Here is an 18,568-nt window from a genome sequence, read left to right as displayed (position 1 = left end):
AAAGCGCAAAATCCCCCCCCCCCCCCCAAAAAAAAAAAAAAAAAAAAAATGCAGGTGCTCCGTGGCCGTGGCCCGGCGCCCTTTCTTAGAGCACCTTTCTTCGCTGCCGAGTGAGCCCAGCGCGGTCTCTCTCTGTGTATCCCGTGTTAGCCAACTTCGCGGACCCGTTCGCAGTTGGCAGGAGTCCCAGGTTTGTACTACAGCCGCAACACACGCCTCCGTGCGCGTGAGAGAGGGGGGCGCACACACACATGCCCTGGCGCGCGGTCAGCTGCTACCGCCGCCCTTCGTCACCTCTCGGTGGCTCCCCGTTCGTCCCGCCGCTGTCAACGGTTGGCCTTTTTTCCTCCTTCAACTCAATCGCGAAGTGTTGTTCGAGCACCGGCGAGCTGTTTTTCGTAAGTGAGCGTACGTTTCCGCTTCTGCATGTTCTATCGCTTACCTTTACCTCACCTGAGCTTCGGCGGTGAGTTTCGACTTCGTAGGTAAGTGCATGTTCTCGTTTGTTTATAGGGGGACAGTACATACACTGGGCTGGCCATGTAATGCGTAGGATGGATAACCGGTGGACCGTTAGAGTTACAGAATGGATACCAAGAGAAGGGAAGCGCAGTAGAGGATGGCAGAAAACTAGGTGGGGCGATGAAGTTAGGAAATTTGCAGGCGCAAGTTTGAATCAGGCTAGCGCAAGACAGGAGTAATTGGAGATCGCAGGGAGAGGCCTTCGTCCTGCAGTGGACATAAGTATAGGCTGATGATGATGATGATGATGATGATGATGATGATGATGGTAATATATAGTAGCGATAATCTGAAGAAGGAATACATTGCATTCTGAATAAGCCATAGACCCAACCTAGTGAACTTTCCGAACCTAATTATAAATGACGGTGGCCGTGGCATTCGCAAACACTTCGAAATAAGTGTGAGGTCGTACTAACGCAGGGACTCTGCGTTCTCGTGCGGGAAACTTGAAAAGGGAAATGTAGCGTGGATGCACAAGATGGTGGGAAGCCGGAAAGTCCGCGTTTCATAATCGGCAATGGGTAGAAATATACTACGAGACAGCAAAAAAAAAAAATGGAAGCAAAACAAAAACGGCGTAGGTAGCTCGGCTGCCAATTTCTGGGGTGCAATGCCGAGTGCGAACGGCGCGGCTCGGTAGCGGCGTGCGGGCGATCAAGCGTGACGGGAGTCTTCAGTAATTGCTCGCTAATTGCGATAATTTGTAGTTGCAGAACGATTAATGCGCGCTAGCGCATATTGATCGTTGTTACTTCCGAGCTTAGTCATCTACCGAACATGTCGGAATGCGCCGGAGCTACCCACGTTGTTTTCCATAATAACTCAGTGATGGCCAGCCGAAGACATCCGAGGACGTCGGCTGTTTTTGTAATGTTTTTGGAGATACGAAAAAGGCTGAAAATCGTTGAAAGTTTGACTACTTTATTTACAAAAATGAATTCGGAACATGCGTGAAATTATTTTTCATCACTTTTAACATAAAATCATTTCTACCTTATGATGTCGATAAGGTGTTATAATGAAAGCCATTTACGCATTAGATTCTGCTGGTCTATTAGAACACCGAGAAAGAGCCGTGAACTTCAACGCTGGTGGCGCACATACCGTAACACTAGAATTTGCTGCGACGTTTTCACGCAGAGCCGCTGGAATGGGGCAAACCCAACGTACAACAACCGACCTCGATAACTGGCAGGAACTGCCCACGGGATACTAAAGACCTCACTCATCAGAGACTAAGCTTAACTGGCTCAAAGCCCCGTGCACAACCTCCAGGCCCTATCCGCCAGTAATGGGCCATTTAAACTGTAACACGTTTTAAGTGTTACGCATTCCAGGACACAGTGCTGAAGCCAACAAGTGAGAGAACATCACATCACACATCACATCACAAAGTTTTATTTGTTCAGTTCTCAATGGGCACACCTCTCATCGGCGTGAAAAAATACAGTATTAGGAAGTGTTCGTCGATGCGGAACCCTGTGTATGCCGACAGATAAGAGCACAGCCATCCAGTGCCGTAATGGGTAAGCATGGTTTAGTTGAACGCAGCGTCACAACATACACATTCCGGTATTCCTGCAAAAAGGTAGCACGGAATATGTATGCATTCAGACAACTATATTATTTATTTATTTCTTTGTTTATTTATTTACATTTATGGCAACTGCTCGCGCTCGTTCGTTAAGCTTCTTGCCTGAATCCTCTTGTGCGTCATATGTGCCTCCGATATCCGTGGTCACTAACGTAACTGTCGCGGTTTGCTTAATCTTCGTACTGCGCTACTATTTCAAAGTGTGGTGTAAGCCCTCTGCAGTAGTTGTTCAGTGGCACTTGCTAAACGCGGTATCGTGCACGCCGCAGGTAAAGTAAAACAGTAACGAAATAGCGCGCTGACGGTCCTCATTGTCATTTTATTTGCTATTCTGGCTCTTTGCGGTCGTTTAATAACGTCAGTCAAGTAAGCGCAGTCTAAACGAGGCACGGCCAAATATCGTTGTGGACTTTATGCGTACACGCCCTCACTTGTGTTTATGCTTCTGATAAGTAGAATAAGATTGTATAGCTGGGCTTGTTGGCATTCTATCTCGGCAACAGCTTCAGAGCTCAAGAAGACGACATACACGCACTCACACACATACGCAAACGTTCAAGGAGGGGGTCTTAAGTGTTTGTGCGTGTGAGTGCAGGTAAGCACGTGAATGTGTTTTCTTGCTCCTTCAGCCTGTTACCAAGATTCTGAGAAGCAATTATCACCGAGTGCGTGCGTAACGTAATCCGAGATTGCGACTAGTCCGCATAAACTGCCTTTATAGGGGGAAATTCTCGCAGCTGCCGCAAGCCGCGTGGTTCACGTTTCTTCATTCCCGCTTACGTTTCGTCACACCCGTCCTGTCGTTCTATATCGCGCTCGGGAATCTGTCGGGCTGATTTTCCGATTGGTGACGTGTCTTTAGCGAGAACGCTTGTCTTTTTTTTTTTTTTCTGCGCACGTGATCGCAACAACAAAAAGAGGCTGTTTGGTACCTGTTAGTCACGTATAGCCTGGTTTATTTTGCTGTACGTGCGATCTCCCGAGCTTTTTTCTTTATTTTCTTTCCACTTTTTTTTTTTTTTTTTTTTTTTTGTAACCTGGGCTTGAGAGAAAATTTCTGTTCTCTTTCGGCGTGCGCTCCACAAAGGTTTGGCAGCGTTTCGGAATTTACTGCGAACGTGACTCCTTCGACGAATGCCGCGCGCTTAAAATGGCCGCGTCGTCGCATATTTGGAATACCTGCTGCTGCTGCTTCTTCATACCAACCACAGACAAAGCAAAAAAAAAAAAAAAAAAACACGAAAAGAATCAAACGCAATAACAGCGAAGATAAAGGCGCGTGGAAACGCTGAGCTGGCGACACTTCGCACAATTTATTACCCTTGTCCTTGCCACGTTGCGAAAGTTGTTAAAATCGTCACCTCGTCGAAAGCTATTGAGGACAGGAGACGCAAATGCGTTGACAAACGAGTTCACAAGGCGACGACGGCCACGCGAATAGCGCCTCTCGGCGAGTTTGCTACGCAAAGTCGGCGCAAGGATCCGCGGAGGAATCTAATCGGATCTGTAGCTCGTTTTTCTATCCCGTAAGTTTTCTGGCTCCTGACTCGACTATCTGTATTCCATCTGGATCACCGAGTTGTGAAGAAACTCGGTCGTATATGCCGCCTACGGCTTCTTGTATGTGCGTTTACGGAGTCGTATTCGCATCTTATTTGAGCGGCTGACAGCCCTTTCTGTGATACTCGCGATTGTGAGCGACCTGGTGTGCGTGTGTGTTTGTGTTGGAGGAAAGGGGGTTTGGGGGTTGGTGGAAGGCAACGCAGACGCCGTTAGTTTCCTGTTGTAGTAAAGCGCCGTTATATCTTTCAGTGGACTTGCTTGTTTTTGCTTTGCAGACGCCGTTAGTTTCCTGCTATAGTAAAGCGCCGTTAGCTTTCAGTGGACTTGCTTAGCTTTCCTTTGCTTTATTTATCTTTTGCGTTCATATTTCTGTCCCGTGTGTTCTCCCTCCTTCGCGACGTCTGCGCCTGCATGCTGCCTCTTTCAGATACCTTGCTGTTCTGCCCCAAGTCACGCCGCCGATTGTAGGACAGCTGCGCAGACCATGTCTGTATGCTATACATCTCAAAGGCCCACCTATAGTTGCTTTTTCCTTTTTGTAGTTTGTGTCACGAGGGTCTCCGGTTCCTATTTCTCAGTCTTCCCTTACAGCCGGCACGAAAGAAATCGTAGCCTTCGTATCTCCGTCTCTCTCACGACGCCTTGGGTGTGAGCGTAATTATTTTGAGCAACAAGCAGGTGAAGCACGCTAGATGGGGTTCTCCTCTGTGGGAGAGTGCTCCTGTCGGAGTAAATTAGCTCGCAGCCGAAAGAATCCCTCATACCTGCTTTTTCTTGTTGTTTCACCTTGTTTCGCGTTTTTCTCGTTTATTTCATCGGATCCTCCGGTGCCATTTCTATTTCGCCGTTTTCCCTTATAAAGCCTGCTCGAAAAACCGAGTTCTATACGCGTATCTAACCTTACGCTTCTCGAGGTGGTATTTCTTCCTCTCGCGCATCTGCGAAGCGTGAGGTCGCCGTTCATCGTCAGCCTTTGGGTACGAGGATCGCGTATGCCCCAGAAAAGCGCTCGCATTTCACCTTCACCCTGTGTGCAAGCTCGCCTTCACCTCCAGCTGCACCTTTAATGATCTCTCCTCGGTAGCCCGCAAGGCCACGGTCGAAACAAAGCGACTTCGCGCCCTCTCAGAATCGTCTAAGGGAAGTCACTTTCTCTCACTCCTTCTTTAACCTCGTCCTTTTTTTTACTTAGGGATCACATCGTATATTGGCTCGTGTAGACACTATATCACGCAGCTGTGTGCCTGTCAGTGTCGTACGCACACGTTCGCCGAAGCTTCTCTCTGCTGCCTTTTCAGGACGTTTCGTGCTCGTCTATCACGCGCTTCCGTATCAGTACTGTGCAGTGAACGTTAGTTCCCGAGCCTATGCATGATCAATCGGGGGTCTTTGGTCCGCATAGCTGATGGCAGGTTCGAATACCACCGTGTATCCGCGAAAACTGCTTCGCAGAGTTAATTTCTAGCACGTTTATTCCTGGTATATCGCCCCCACTTCAGGTTCTCGCACGAGCTAACGGTGGCGTTATGGATTTTGATTGCGTTTGTTCTAGTCTAGTTAACCTTTTTATCGACAAAGGCGGATATTACCAGATACTCAATACATAATGCAAGTTCCGGGAAATTTTCCTGCACCGAAATAGGTCCCAATACAAGAAAGCTATTTGAAATCCGTGATGGCATATTGACGTGCCGAAGCTGCAGCTTCGACGCGAAATGCAAGGAAGTTGATCTTGCGCATTTACCAATAAGGCTACGCGCACGGGCGCTAACGGTTTAGCTTGAATTTCGTCGTATTCTTCCTTCTTTCTTTCTTTCTTTCTTTCTTTCTTTCTTTCTTTCTTTCTTTCTTTCTTTCTTTCTTTCTTTCTTTCTTTCTTTCTTTTCATGCTGTAAGAAGTTCGTGATCAAAAACAAGTAGCCCGTCTGCAATCTTCAGCGAATGTTCTCCGGTGTAAATGAGCCTTTCCCTGCCATGTAAGGGTAAACAGTGCTTTGAAGAGATACGTTATCAGAATAGCTCCATCACTAGTGTAGCTTTATACAGCGTCCCTTTAATTAATGAGCGCATAACGTTGTCTTACAGCCGTGCCTGGATTCTATTTCAACGATACCGTTGCCTCCTGGCCTGCGTGCCCAGAATTCGTTCGTGTTCCAATCGGGAGTTCTCGGCTCTTTCCTGCTTCTCTTCCTCGAGGCTTCGTACGCGTGATGCCAGGTGTTTCTTTTTTTTTTTTTTTTTTTTTTTTCAAAGCGTGTTTTGGACGCGCACGCTCGCTTTTCAAACGTTCGTGCCTGCGAAGCGCCGGTATTGGCTTTCCCTACATTCTCCGGGACTTGATTTCACTTCCAGCTCGGCTTACTTACCTGGAAGTACGCGCGATCGAGACCCTGTGTATTGAGATCCGTGCTTTGTTCTGCGCATACTATACGCCTCTCGCATATGAAAACGCGCGACGGAGAAGCGTCTTTCACTGCGTTCGATGAGCGTCGTAAAATGGACATATAGCGCATGTGCAGACTGTGGATATAGGAGGATGCGCGAAGTGCAGTAGTCTTCTTGAATAACGCCTTTTCACCGGCGCCATCTGGAGGGTTCTGATTTCGCGCCTCCTCTTTCCGGAAAGCGCGATATATGTTTTTTCTCGAGAAAAGGACGGGACGACATTCAAGTAGAGTTTGTTCTTGCGCGTGCACGCACCATCCGTATATGTATACTATACACTAGACGTTCGCGTGACGCCGTCTTCTATTTAAGCCTTTCCCGATATTGTTAGCAATAATTGTTTCTAGAATTGTTGTTTAAGACGACGGTTGATCAGCAGATATTATGACCGCCTCCGCTCGATGCATTTGCTTTTCGCGACAACTGACAACTGTGGCCTTTAATATTCGGTAGTGCGTCTTTGTTGTTGTTTTAGTAGAGAGTATTGAAGAAAAAAAAATTATAGTTCACTTCATACGAGATAAATAGATAGAACGTCGAGCGTGACCAGCTTTTGCAAAGGGGGCAGGGTGATGTGGAAGGCAGGGACACAGTGTACGTCTACGCGTAGAGTCTGCAATCATCGCACGTTTTAGTTCTGTCAGACCGAGGGAAGTTTGAACGTGACCAGTTTTTAGCACTGCGCCATTGAAACTCGTAATGTTTGTGATGTTCGGAATTCCGGTGGCGTTTCAGTGCTTTCAGGCCAGGAAATCGTCACGCGCGAGTGGTTTCGACACTTATGTTTCAAAGTGGCACTGAATTATGGGAACTATACCAGAAGCGATTGCACGTGGCGTTCGAGGCTGAGCAGGCACCGTTCTGACGCATGCAGATTGACCCGCGCGGCGCATGCTGGTGCCTGTGGTTCAGCATTGCACCACTCATCGAAGAAATCGTAATTGAATATAGCCATTGTCGATTACTCGATCGTATTTCTCGATGTTGCTGGAAAGCGTTTCCTGATGGGCAGTGTAAGGAGGAAAAACGGCTCCGAGGAGCTGGCCGCGAGACGCGGATAGTTTATCGCACCTGACAGAAATGGTGATTTTAAGCGCTAGTAATTTATCAACTTGGAATTCATCTGTATGGTTTGAAAACTGCCCGCCCGCGACAGCTGTCTTTCTCGATTTATGCCACGTGCGTCCCTTTTTTTTACTGTTTCTCGTATATACACAATTAGCAGCGTGCGGAAACAATTAGCAGCGTGCGGAAAACTATACAGTTGCACTTCTGCACGCATGCGCTGAATACTCGGAAAAGTAGAAATGTCAGAACCGGTATATTGTGGGCGTATGAAACAATCTTTTTTTTTTTTTCCATTTTGCACTGACATGATTTGTATACATTTCGAAGATGCGCCCCCTTATCAGGAGGTTTATATCTCAATTTAGCCCGTTAATTTGCTGCTGCTTGATAGCTAGAATGCCTCGCACGCTGGCGCCTTCCCTCTCAAAAGTGAACCAGTCTGCTCTGAATATGCTAGCTGCATCCTCCTTATGTCGTCATCCTCACCCATCACACTCCTCTTTCTTTCCCTCTTCCCCCAGCGCAGAGTAGCTGGCTAGAGGAATGTTCCTGAGGCTGACGTCTCTGGATTTCGTATCATTGAACTTTTCTCTTTCTCTCTTGTTGCGAGTGACGCTATTTCCTTTCCTGCTCTTACTTAATACTGTTTCGCATTTTATTGCAGCAAAAGTTCGAGCCAACTATAGCGGAGCAACAAGTTGTTATATACGTTATCTCCATTCCCCTTGCCCATTTCTACAAATGAAACGTATAGCTCTCATTTAAATATATAATTCTCTCTCTCGTTGTAATTTTACTTGGTGTAACTATAGGGTTGAACTGTCGCCACGGCGATGTTACTCTTCGCCAACCGTTTAGGAGATTCTATTACCGGCGTCCGCCTTCCTTGCGAATGGATCAGGCATCGCCAAGAGCTAAGCTAAGGTCCCTGGATAAAACAACTTGTTTTATCTTGGGACCTTAAGCCACGCGTGTTCGAGACGGCGCCGCACACGTGACAGAGCAGTGCACCCTCTCCGAGTAGATGACTCATCCCCTGAGGCATTCGGCCTGCAAAGCAGCCCCAGATTCGCTGACCGTTGGCCTTGCAGCGCTCTATGTTTACCGGAGACGCCCGCGCGGATGTTTTCTCCTCAAGAAACTGGGTCCTCCACTCATCGACGTCCGGTGGGCCGGTTTCGGCCCGCTTGCCGAAGTTGTGAAACCAAATAGCTTTTGGCGTTTCCAAGAATCTGTTTAAAGAGCGTCCCTCTGCCTGCGTGAAAGGCCGCTCTGGCGTGTCTGGCTCGAGCGTTCATATGATAAACAGGGCTTCTTCGGAACCGCGTTAGCTTTGACCGGCTGCGTTGGGCTTTAAGCTGTCTTTTCTCTTCGTTTTCAGCTCGTACTCTTTACAAATAAACTTCCACGCGTCCATCTGGACGGCGAGTTTCCTTCCATGGCTATCCGGCAGTTAGGTGCAGTGCGGCGGGAGAATCTAGAAGCCAGGTTCATCCCATCTATACAGTCTAACCAGGAATATCGAATCTGAAGAGGATCACGAAAAAGCTCGATATATACGCAATTCGATATATAAAAATCAAATTTTATACAATCATTGTCAAAGGGATTTTACTGCTGTTCGTTATACACAATAATTCGTTATATGTGGGTTCGGTATATCCGGGTTCGACTGTATAATAATTCGATATATAAAATAAAAATTTTGTACACGAATTTTAAAGGGGATTTTTCTGCTGTTCGTTATACACAATACTTCGTTATTATGTCGGTTCGATATATCCGAGTTCGACTGTATATGATACGTACGGAAGGGGTTTGAAAGGTTCTTTCACTCGCTGTTACTTCATCGGGTTGCTTGCTCCTCTTATCACGCCGGTGTTAATTCCCCGAGCCTTGTTGGGTTGCTGTAATCTGTACTTGTCGGGAATTTGGGCTTGGAGGAGCTTCGTAAATTTCATTACATGCTCACTTGGTGCCTCACAGTGACTCGGAACAAAACCGAACAATGCAAGAAAAACTGGAAAATAAATAAGTGCGAAACTAGCGCCCTGTGCCGTGCGAGCTTGTATGGAAAACCACGGCACGCTATGCTAAATGAGCGCCTAGCAGTTTCTCGCAAAGAAGGAAAGAGTGGAGAAGGAAAGGCAGGGAGATTAACCAGTTTAGCACAACCGGTTTGCTACCCTACACATGGGAGCGGGCAAAGAGGTTGCTGTTAAATTTACCAAGGCGCGCTGACCACTTGCTTCGGGCTTCTTATATACTTCAATGAATGTAGCGAGAAAAAAAAAAAAAACTGGTGCAAGATGCTGAACACCGCTATTAAGGACCGATACTTATTGGGCGTGACGGGAAAAAAAGACAACACAAGGAGAAGGAACACGAAGAAAGCTCTTTTCTTTGTTCCTTCTCTTTGTGTTGCCTTTTTCCGTGTCGCGCGAAAAGTATGTCCTTAATAACGAACCGATTGGGCCCGCAAGATGTTCTGGTAAACGTCGCATTTTTCCTTTTCGCTGTCGTCCACCTATACTCTTCTGCTCTCACGGCCTGCCCAAATCCGCTTCTTCATTTTTTTTTTTAAATCTCAACTAACATCGCAGCTCAGCCGGTTTGCCGTCACACACGCCGTCTTTCCGTTTCATCATCGTGCCTAAACAGCGGCTGTGACATTGCGGTGCCGAGCACGAGGTCGAGGGTTCCATTTCGACCGTGGCGACCACTTTCCGACAAGGGCGGAATGCAAAAACGCTCTTGTAACCGGTGTTCATTGGGTGCGCGTTAATAGAACCCCGAGGTAGTCAAAAATTATTCCCGATTCTCACTACACGGCGTGCCCCGTAATCTCGTCGTCGTTCTGGCGCGTGCAACCCCAGATTTAAATTTAAATTAAAAAAAAAACTTGAAGTAGGGCTTCCCGTTATGATGTTCCCTTCAACGCGAAAGCACTAAAGCCGCCTCCGTCGGATGAATACGCGATTGAGCAAAGCAACAACAACAACAGCAACAATTTGGAGGACGCTTAAGCTTTTAAGAGTGGAACGCGATAGCATTCAAAGATCCCTGGCTGCTTAGCAGGCTTCCCGGCAACTGAATTACGTTTTCTCGTGTATTCAAACTTCAATCCGACGCTATCACGTCTGTAGGTGGTGGTTAAGTCGTACTTTACGATTGTTCTCACGGATTTTACTTTGAGAAATTCGAATTTTGTTCACTAAAGCCTTGCGCCAGGCGAAGGGCCTGCGCGGTTGGGGTGGTTCGGGATGAATATTTCCTCCAACGACGCCGGCGCGCCGACGCCGGATTTTCTGCGACACGGGGCCATTAGCGTTATCGCGTTAAAATGTGAAGAATACAGGTAAGGCACGTTCTCGAAGCCGCTGGCCGTCCGTCCGTCTCCTATTTGGAAGTGAAGGCTTCTTTTAGAAAGGAAACCCACTCGCGCGCGGTTTTTCTATCTTTTTTGTGCGGCTTTGGGGCGTCTATGGCGGCTGCGGCCTCGTTCAAAGGCGAGCCCTCCACGCGTGGCCGCTTCCTGTCGTGGTCGTCTTCGAGCGGACGGCTAGCGCGACTTGAACGGGCCCGCTCTTTTTATTCCCTTCCTCGCGGCTGTATTAACATTTGGCATCACGCTTTCTTTCGAGCCTCCGGCGGGGAGAAATAAATAACGCCGGCGGCACGGCCGCATCTCTTTCGGCCGACCAGAAATCGTTTACTTGCGGCCGAGGCGACGCGCACGTATGGATATAAGCGCGGCGTTGGAAGGAAAGGTAAAGCGTCATTCCAAGCTGCTTATATATAGTTGTGTGCGGAAGCGAGGTGTTTTCTTTTTATTGCCGAAGGAAGTTTGGAAATATTGGTGTTTTGGCGACAGGGACGTCGATGCGTCGGGTTTGAAATAGTGAGTATACGTGCGTGGCATGCGCGGGATACTTGTCGATGTGTGCCGCACCGCAAATGAGATCGTTAAGCCTAGTATAATACATAGTTAGATGGAGAGAGTCGTAGGTGTTCGGGGGCGTGGCGGTCGAGTCCGTTGTGTAGCGCTTTTTTGTAGCCTCGGAACCGCTGGAGATTGCAAGTGACATGGAGCTTCGGACATTTGCAATCCCACCGTGAGAGCTATACGCCATTGGCGCAGGTGCGGCGCATGCTCAGAGCATGCGGAAGAGAGTCGTCGATATGAGCCCGATTCGAGCCCGTGTCACCAGTCGTCGTAACAGGGCGTGATTATAAGAGAGAGATATGGAGAAAGGAGACAAAGCAGTGTGGTTAGCCAGATTTGGTTCAGTTTGGTACGTATACTCGTAGGTATGGAGAAGTGAAGGAGAGAGAAGACGAGAGTTCATGTTATGTACGCGGTTATCAGCTCGTTGGTATCTACGAGTATGTAGGGGCGTGCGACTGTTTGAAACTTTCGAATAGCGAATCGAATACTGTCGTATGTTCGATTCGGTCTTCGAATCGAATAGTCACTATTCGTAAATGCGAATATTTTTCGAATATTTTCCGAATATTTCGAATACGTCACTTAAGTAACCGTACTTTACAGGCTGTGCAGGCGATCATTCGCACTCTCTTAAGAGCCCCGTACATGCGAAAAAAACAAATTGTTTGCTCCTTATGCGCCAATTGTGCTTTTAATAAACAACGCATCATAGCGTACTGTGTAAAGAAAGAAACTTGCTATCTTTAATACTCGGATGTGAACATTGTTTTATGATAATTTCGATAGCGGCTGTTCATTATTCGAAAACTATTCGATATTTGATTCGTATTTGATTCGGTCTCGAAAATCAGTATCAATATGCTCTCGGGCGCTAGGCGAAATAGACCTCATCTTGTCGAGTTTACGTCGGCAATGGTCGGAGGTGCAGAAAGTGAGGCATAAAGGAGAGATGCCTCGGTCGGAGGTATACAGTGGACTTGACTCGTCTTACATTGCGTGTTGGCTTCGCGGCTATGTCCATGGTGGCTCGACGCAAAGTCGTGGATTCGATGCCCAGCCGCTGGTGTGCGGCATTGTAGCGCATGTGCGCGGAAATGCAGAAGTGCCCCAGTGCCTAGTTTTAGGTGCAATTGAAACAACACCGTGTCGCCATAATTTTTTTCAGGGTCCGACATTTATCCGTCCCTCGTAATCCACGGCAATTTGTATAAATGGGATGGATGTATTTCATGAGCATCACCCTTAAAAACGTGGGGAGGAGGTTGCTGCAGCCAAGCGCGCTGTCTTTTAAGGCGCTAGTATTATTAGTGTCTAAGCGGGAAAATGTCGTATGTGTGTGAAGGGTGCGAAGCCAGTCACGTGGTAGAGGTATAGAGGAGATGGGAAAGCTTAGAAGAGCGTGTGTATATTGCAAATGACGGGGGGTTTGCTGAGGACCACCGTCAGTTACGCATCCCTCCTTGAAAAGACAGGAGGTGGGTCGAGTGATCTCCTGAACGACACTTTGCAATTTGGTGAACGCGCTCTAGATCATAGATCCGGGACGTCAAAGAGGTTCGGCGTAACGCTAACACATTTCTCTCACGTTTACCGCTAAATCGTCGCTGAATACTTTTTGTTTAACGTTTATTCCGTTTATTCGCGGCGCTTAAGATTCGCTTGAAGATTCCCTTAAATTCTCTTGAAGTAGTAATCTTCTTTGGATTCACCTTTTGAGTTTACTCTGAAGGCACCCCCCCCCCCCTCTTTTTTTTCCCCCTCCCTTTTTTTTTTTTTTTTTACTTTTCTGTCCACCTTCTTCTAGGACCTTTATTATATAAGTCGCGCTCTTGTGCTGTTTTTCCTTGTCCCGTCGTTTAGCGTTCCTCTAAGTTTCAAAATGTTCAACAAGCTCAATTTCTGCCCCTTCTGTCTTTATTATCCCTCATTCCACTTCCCTGCATGTAGGCGAAAATATGCTGGTTAATCACTCTGCTTTTCAATAACTCTCTCTCTCTCTCAAGGATCTATCATTGGAGGGAAAACGTGACACTCCAAGTCCCGCCGTGTGCTGCGGAAAACGTGACTTATAGTAGTGTTCGAAGTTTCGAAGTGTCCGATGCGTCTGGGCGCTGTGTCCTTTTCTTTCTTTTTTTTTTTTCTTTTTTTTTTAGCGATCGCTTCATTTTTCACTTCCCTCCGCAGCTGACCGCTTCGCCTGTGCGTGTATTCGCTACGGCCGGCCGAAGAGCGCCATAACCCTTACTTCACGACTCTTCACGGATCCACGCAAACTAACCGGTGTGTTTTCGCGCACGAACCTATATACATAACCCTGCTCCGCGACGCAGCAGCTATGGCTGATCACGTTCGGCCGCTGCTTTCGGACATGTGTATGTGTGCGATATTTATATATGCATGTATATTTCTACCCTTAACAAGCCAGGATCTGGTTTATACTTCCGCGATACCTACGCTCGCCTTAACGAAAGTTCGTAAAGCGCGTCGCGAATTTCTTTGTGCACGCCGCCGCTTTCCGTGGTATCAGCTCGTTTAAGAGCGTTTGTGGAGCTCGTGGCGGGAGCGCATATTTTCTAAACCAGAATGGAGAAAAGGGGAAAAAAATTGAACAGCGCGTAAATTTTACATGTCAAAAAGAAAATAACCCGAAAAAACACGAACTGTTCCAAGTGGCTAAACGTACACCCCCGCGCGTCGTGGTTTCCGCGAGTCTTTCACTGAAAAAAAAAAAAAGAAAGAAAGCGCCAAAAGAACGCAAAGAAAACGCAATACACTAGAAGTACAAGAAGCGAAAGACAAACAAACACTTGCTTATTCGTGGTGGTTTTCGTGATGACTACAGAGAATTTGACAATTTTTGCTCGAAACCACTGTTGGACCAACAAGAACGCTGTCAAAGTAACGAAATACTAGAAAAATAAGCAAGAGCTCGGTGAGATTAAAATAGCGCTACTTTGGGATGGAATCGAACACTCGAGGATAACGACCTCTTCATGTCGAGTTTAATAACGATTTTTTTTTCTCTCGTTTAAAAAAGAAAAGGCAGCCTTATTTACATTGTGTGATACATGTAAGGCCGTTCACAACTGTATTTCTAGTCGAGTTAGGAGTAGGTCGCAAATGAGAAACACCCGAAACGTGATTGTATCTGGCGCACCAGGACAATGACGGTATAATGAAACGTGATGAGATTGCGCAAATAATAAACCTATTTGCCTAAATCGAGAACACAATTTCATAGGCCGCCTAAAGTCGAATCATGCTTGCTGCAGGAGAAATACCCCGTGCGTTCGCTTAGGAACTGCATGGCGTCTCACGACAGCAACCACTGCTTTCCTACAGCAGATTAAAGGCGCACCACATGCATGTGTACTTCTCCCTGTAGACGTCAATAGGTTGCCGAAAAGCTCAATGCATACACAATACAATACGCTCAAGCGCTACGTGATCATTCATAATATATATCAAGCAATGTCATAACACTGTTTCTTAATTCTCCTATTTGACCCTTTCCAGCCATCACAAATGTGTACGCAACATCTCTGCAGTGATTAGTATTAAGAGTCCCGATATTAAGCGCTGCAACTAGCGCTATTTGGCAGTTGTAGCCATTGTGTCGTAAAACCCCAGGAGTAATAGTTTAATCCTTATATGCTGATACAAACGAATATCCGGAAATTCGAGTGGTGCATTGTCGAATCTAGCTCCAATCAAATAGCAAGTACTGCCCGATCCGTATTTGAAATTCCGAACATTTGCAAACAAGTGTAGTTTCTTTTTTACTGTCCCTAATAAATCAGTATCCCGATATCCTTACATCAACGGATATTCGATCACCTCGAATAGTTGTTGTCGAACCTCACGCGATCTGAATCACGAGGACTGACTATTCGACTTGCATTCGAAATTGCGAATATTCGCACGTCAGTGCTATTTCCTTTATAACCTCGTATAAGCGTCGTTATGCCCTCATTCTGACGGAAAAAAAATATTCGAAATCTTCGAATAGCGATTTCTCGAATCGAACGCGAAACGATTAAGACGCGTACTCGATTCGCACTCGGAATTTCGAATATTCGCGCAGCCCTTTTACATCAACGCGAGAGAAAACACGCGTGCTTTTGGGGTTCGGCGCGGTCGACTCTTTTTTTTTTTTTTTTTATCTCGTTTCCCCGTTAAAGCCCTCTCCTAGCCGAGCCAAGCAATGGCGGTGTGGCAGTCGAGTTCGAGTCTCCCAGCTTTTGATTTACGGCGTACCTCGCGCACGCGGCTACGTGGTACACCACACACAGCGATCACGTCGTCGTCATCGCCGCTTGCGTGCTTTCTTCCGGCCGTCGTGTAGAGAAGCCCGCTGCTTGCAGCCACGCCGGCGCCACCGACGCCTGCTCGTGCAAACGTTTAAGTCGTGCCTCCTCCGGCGTGCATATACATATCTACGTATCCGTACGCACTCGCCTCGCCGCCTCGCCTTCGTGCCGGCTTGTTGTATATGGTGTCCGGCCTGTCCGTGAATGCCGCTCGTTCATTCAGTGCGAACTTTTCTTCTTTTCTGGCGCTGAATCGTTGTGTTTTACCCGTAATAACTTACGGGTGTAGTAGACTCGAGAAACAGTTCGGAAGGAACATATACTCCTTTCTCATTTCTCATAACAGAGCCGGAGCCGGTCCCTCGGCTCTGGTAATGGTATAGAAGGCGATGAAGGAATGTCGGTTGAGGACGCTGTATAGTCGGAGCGAAATGGGGAAAGCTTCTACCTTTGCAGTGAAGCTCGCCTCCTGACAGTGTGGCAACGCGACGTTTCGATTTCGTGTGTCTCCTTTAGCAATGAACCAAATTATTGCAGTAAGACGCGTCCTAGACGGTATGACCTACAAGTTCCTCTGTATAACCAAATTTTGCTAAGGGCGCGGTGAAGTGCCCTTTATAGTGTCTTTTCAGTCGCCCTTTCCGACGCCCTTTCCGACGCCCCCTTTCCGACGCCCTTTAAGGTGCCCTTTAAGGTGCGCCCTTTAAGGTGCCCTTTAAGGTGCGCCCTTTAAGGTGCCCTTTAAGGTGCCCTTTAAGGTGCCCTTTAAGGTGCTCTTTAAGGTGCCCTTTAAGGTGCTCTTTAAGGTGCTCTTTAAGGTGCTCTTTAAGGTGCTCTTTAAGGTGCTCTTTAAAGTGTCGTTTAATATGTCAGTGTTGGTCAGCGCTTTCCATTATTCCGTCGTTGTCATGCCGGCGACGTCATCGGGCCGTCGCTTCATCCTCATCTTCGTCCTCACCACACGGCGAAGAAAAACTAAACTTTGCCTAACAGCGCCGCCACTGGGACTATTCGAACTCGTGCCCCATGCGGCGCAATTTTGCAGCTAGGAGCCGGGCGCGCTAACTTTAACTGCCGAGCTATCACGTACGTATAACATCCGTGCTTATAGTAATTGGAGCGGGGATTTATAGCGCCACGCCGACTCCGAGATATGTGGCACATGTTCGTGTACTTCGGAGGCCACAGCGGGCAATAATGTATACAAAGAAGTAGCCTGCTCACCGCAAAGAAGTTATCTTCGAAAAGATTGCTGTACCCGCTGTGGAAAAACATGCCGCTGTCGCAGTAAACCGACTTCATAGCCGGATAATTCGCTGAAGATTGCTGATCTATATATTCTTTCTTTTCCTTGAACCACGGGTGTGGGCGCTCCAAAGAGTCTTAAACACAACCACTCCTTCCGTGGCTGGGCCCCTGTTGAGATGCCCGCCATATTTCACGTGCCACGCGGAGTGCCGGGAAAGCGCTCGACGCATTCGGGAGCCGTGCAGCGAGAGATTACGGGAATACGACGAGCACGCGTAAGCGCAGCGCGCGATAAATCTTCGCGGAAGAGTTCCCGTGGCGCCCGTAGGCTGCTTTAGCAGGTATGCGTGCTACTGCGTTCCAGGAGATGTCTCGTCACACCTTCGTAAATTGGATGCACGCGATCGCGCAGTTCTTACCGTGTCGTTTTTTTTTTTTTTTTTTTTTTGTCTTCTTTCGTGTCTAGTCGCGTGAAGACGATGTCGTCCGTGGCCTTGAGGAGTAGATACTCATATATGCCGAAAACGGTACATACGCGTTGTGGGTTTCTGCGTGCGTTTTCGCACGCGTCGCGCGTGCTCTCTCTCTGGCAGGCAATTACGCATGTATACGCTTGTCACTTGCCATTTTTATCGTGTAGAGCGCCAACTTAGCCACGTCTTCGAAAGGGAAATTATAAAGTCGGCGCGTGCCGTCGGTAGCTCACTTACAGGGTCGTAAACTTGTAGGCTAACAGCCAAACCTCCCGCGGAGGAGAAGTAGTCTGTGCATCGCATTATGCGTGCCAACTCTTGCCTGCAGCGCCGTGTATACTTGGCGGGTATCGAAAGATCCAGTTGGAAAGCTTAACCTCTTCCGGCTTGATGTCGCTATACTTCGCGACATATCGAATCTGAGTTCCCAAATCCGGTATAAGCACGCTTAAGCGAGACAAATCCCGATTTAGACGTCGTGCTTAGTCAGCTGACAAAAAGCTGTCGCTGTGTCGCCGTCTCTGACTCGGACACCAATGCTCTGCACATGATGCTTCCAACGGGGGAGAACTATAGGGAACTGACGCGGCTGAATCCATTCATATGCACTCATTCCAGTAATTATCTCAGCAGTGCCTTTCACCGGATGCCATGAGGCGCGAGATGGTTAGCATGGCAAGTCAAACAGAGCTTCACCAGGAAGTTGACATGAAGGATCAAGAGTGGTGCAAAAAGGATTCCTAGTCACCTTGTAGAAACGTTGGCTACGACACGCACTGACCATGGCCTTTCGCGTCTCTGGCGCAGAAAGCAACGAGGGTGTTGTTACTACAGTATTTGAAGTCGACAGCTCCATGCGACCGTCAGAAGACTTGGCGTGCTGCTTCAAGTGTACGCGCGTCTATTGCTTTCTCTCTTCCCTTTTTTCTCTCTTTTCATCCCTCGCCCCCCCCCCCCCCTCATCGAAGGGTAGCAAATCGGACTTCCGTCTGGTGAACCTAGCTGCTTTTCCCTGCTTCTCTCAATCTCTCGCTTGGCTCAAGCGACATCCCTCGCTCGAACATTTCTTTTATCGCAAGTTCATCTAGCGCGTTATTGTTTGCTGAGTGTAATTGTAAGCATCACTTATGAGCACGATCAGGTGTAATCGTGGGAAGGGTAAATATAGTTAATCTGAGAAAAGGAAACGTTTATACCCGCGCTTTCTTCATGCTTTCCAGCGAATATACGTATGGAGAACGGAACTTGTACTGAATATCTCATCTCGCTATGACGCAGCACTTTGCGACCGTGAACTCTGCTCTTGTAACGGTGCACCTTGCGTTCTGCTCGGAATTTCAAAGTACGTCGCACGCTCTGTGCATGCGTACGCATATATTTGCGTACGCGTAAC

General features: G+C 47.6%; 1 protein-coding gene across 5 annotated transcripts in view; it reads left to right on the top strand.

Moving 5' to 3' along the window:
* The window catches only part of LOC119433313 (uncharacterized), a 233,416-nt gene that overhangs the window by 142,567 nt on the left and 72,281 nt on the right, over window positions 1-18,568 (top strand). Inside the window, exon 1 of one of the 5 annotated variants that reach the window (XM_049659104.1) lies at window positions 44-398. The exons of the other annotated variants lie outside the window; for them this stretch is intronic. The gene's annotated coding sequence lies outside the window, so the exon portion shown is untranslated. Of the gene's footprint in view, window positions 1-43; window positions 399-18,568 lie in introns of those variants that run through there. 5 annotated transcript variants of the gene reach the window in all.

The sequence above is a fragment of the Dermacentor silvarum genome, chromosome 11 (genome assembly GCF_013339745.2).
Source record: "Dermacentor silvarum isolate Dsil-2018 chromosome 11, BIME_Dsil_1.4, whole genome shotgun sequence".
Classification (NCBI taxonomy): domain Eukaryota; kingdom Metazoa; phylum Arthropoda; class Arachnida; order Ixodida; family Ixodidae; genus Dermacentor; species Dermacentor silvarum.
This window is presented reverse-complemented; position numbering and strand designations above follow the sequence as displayed.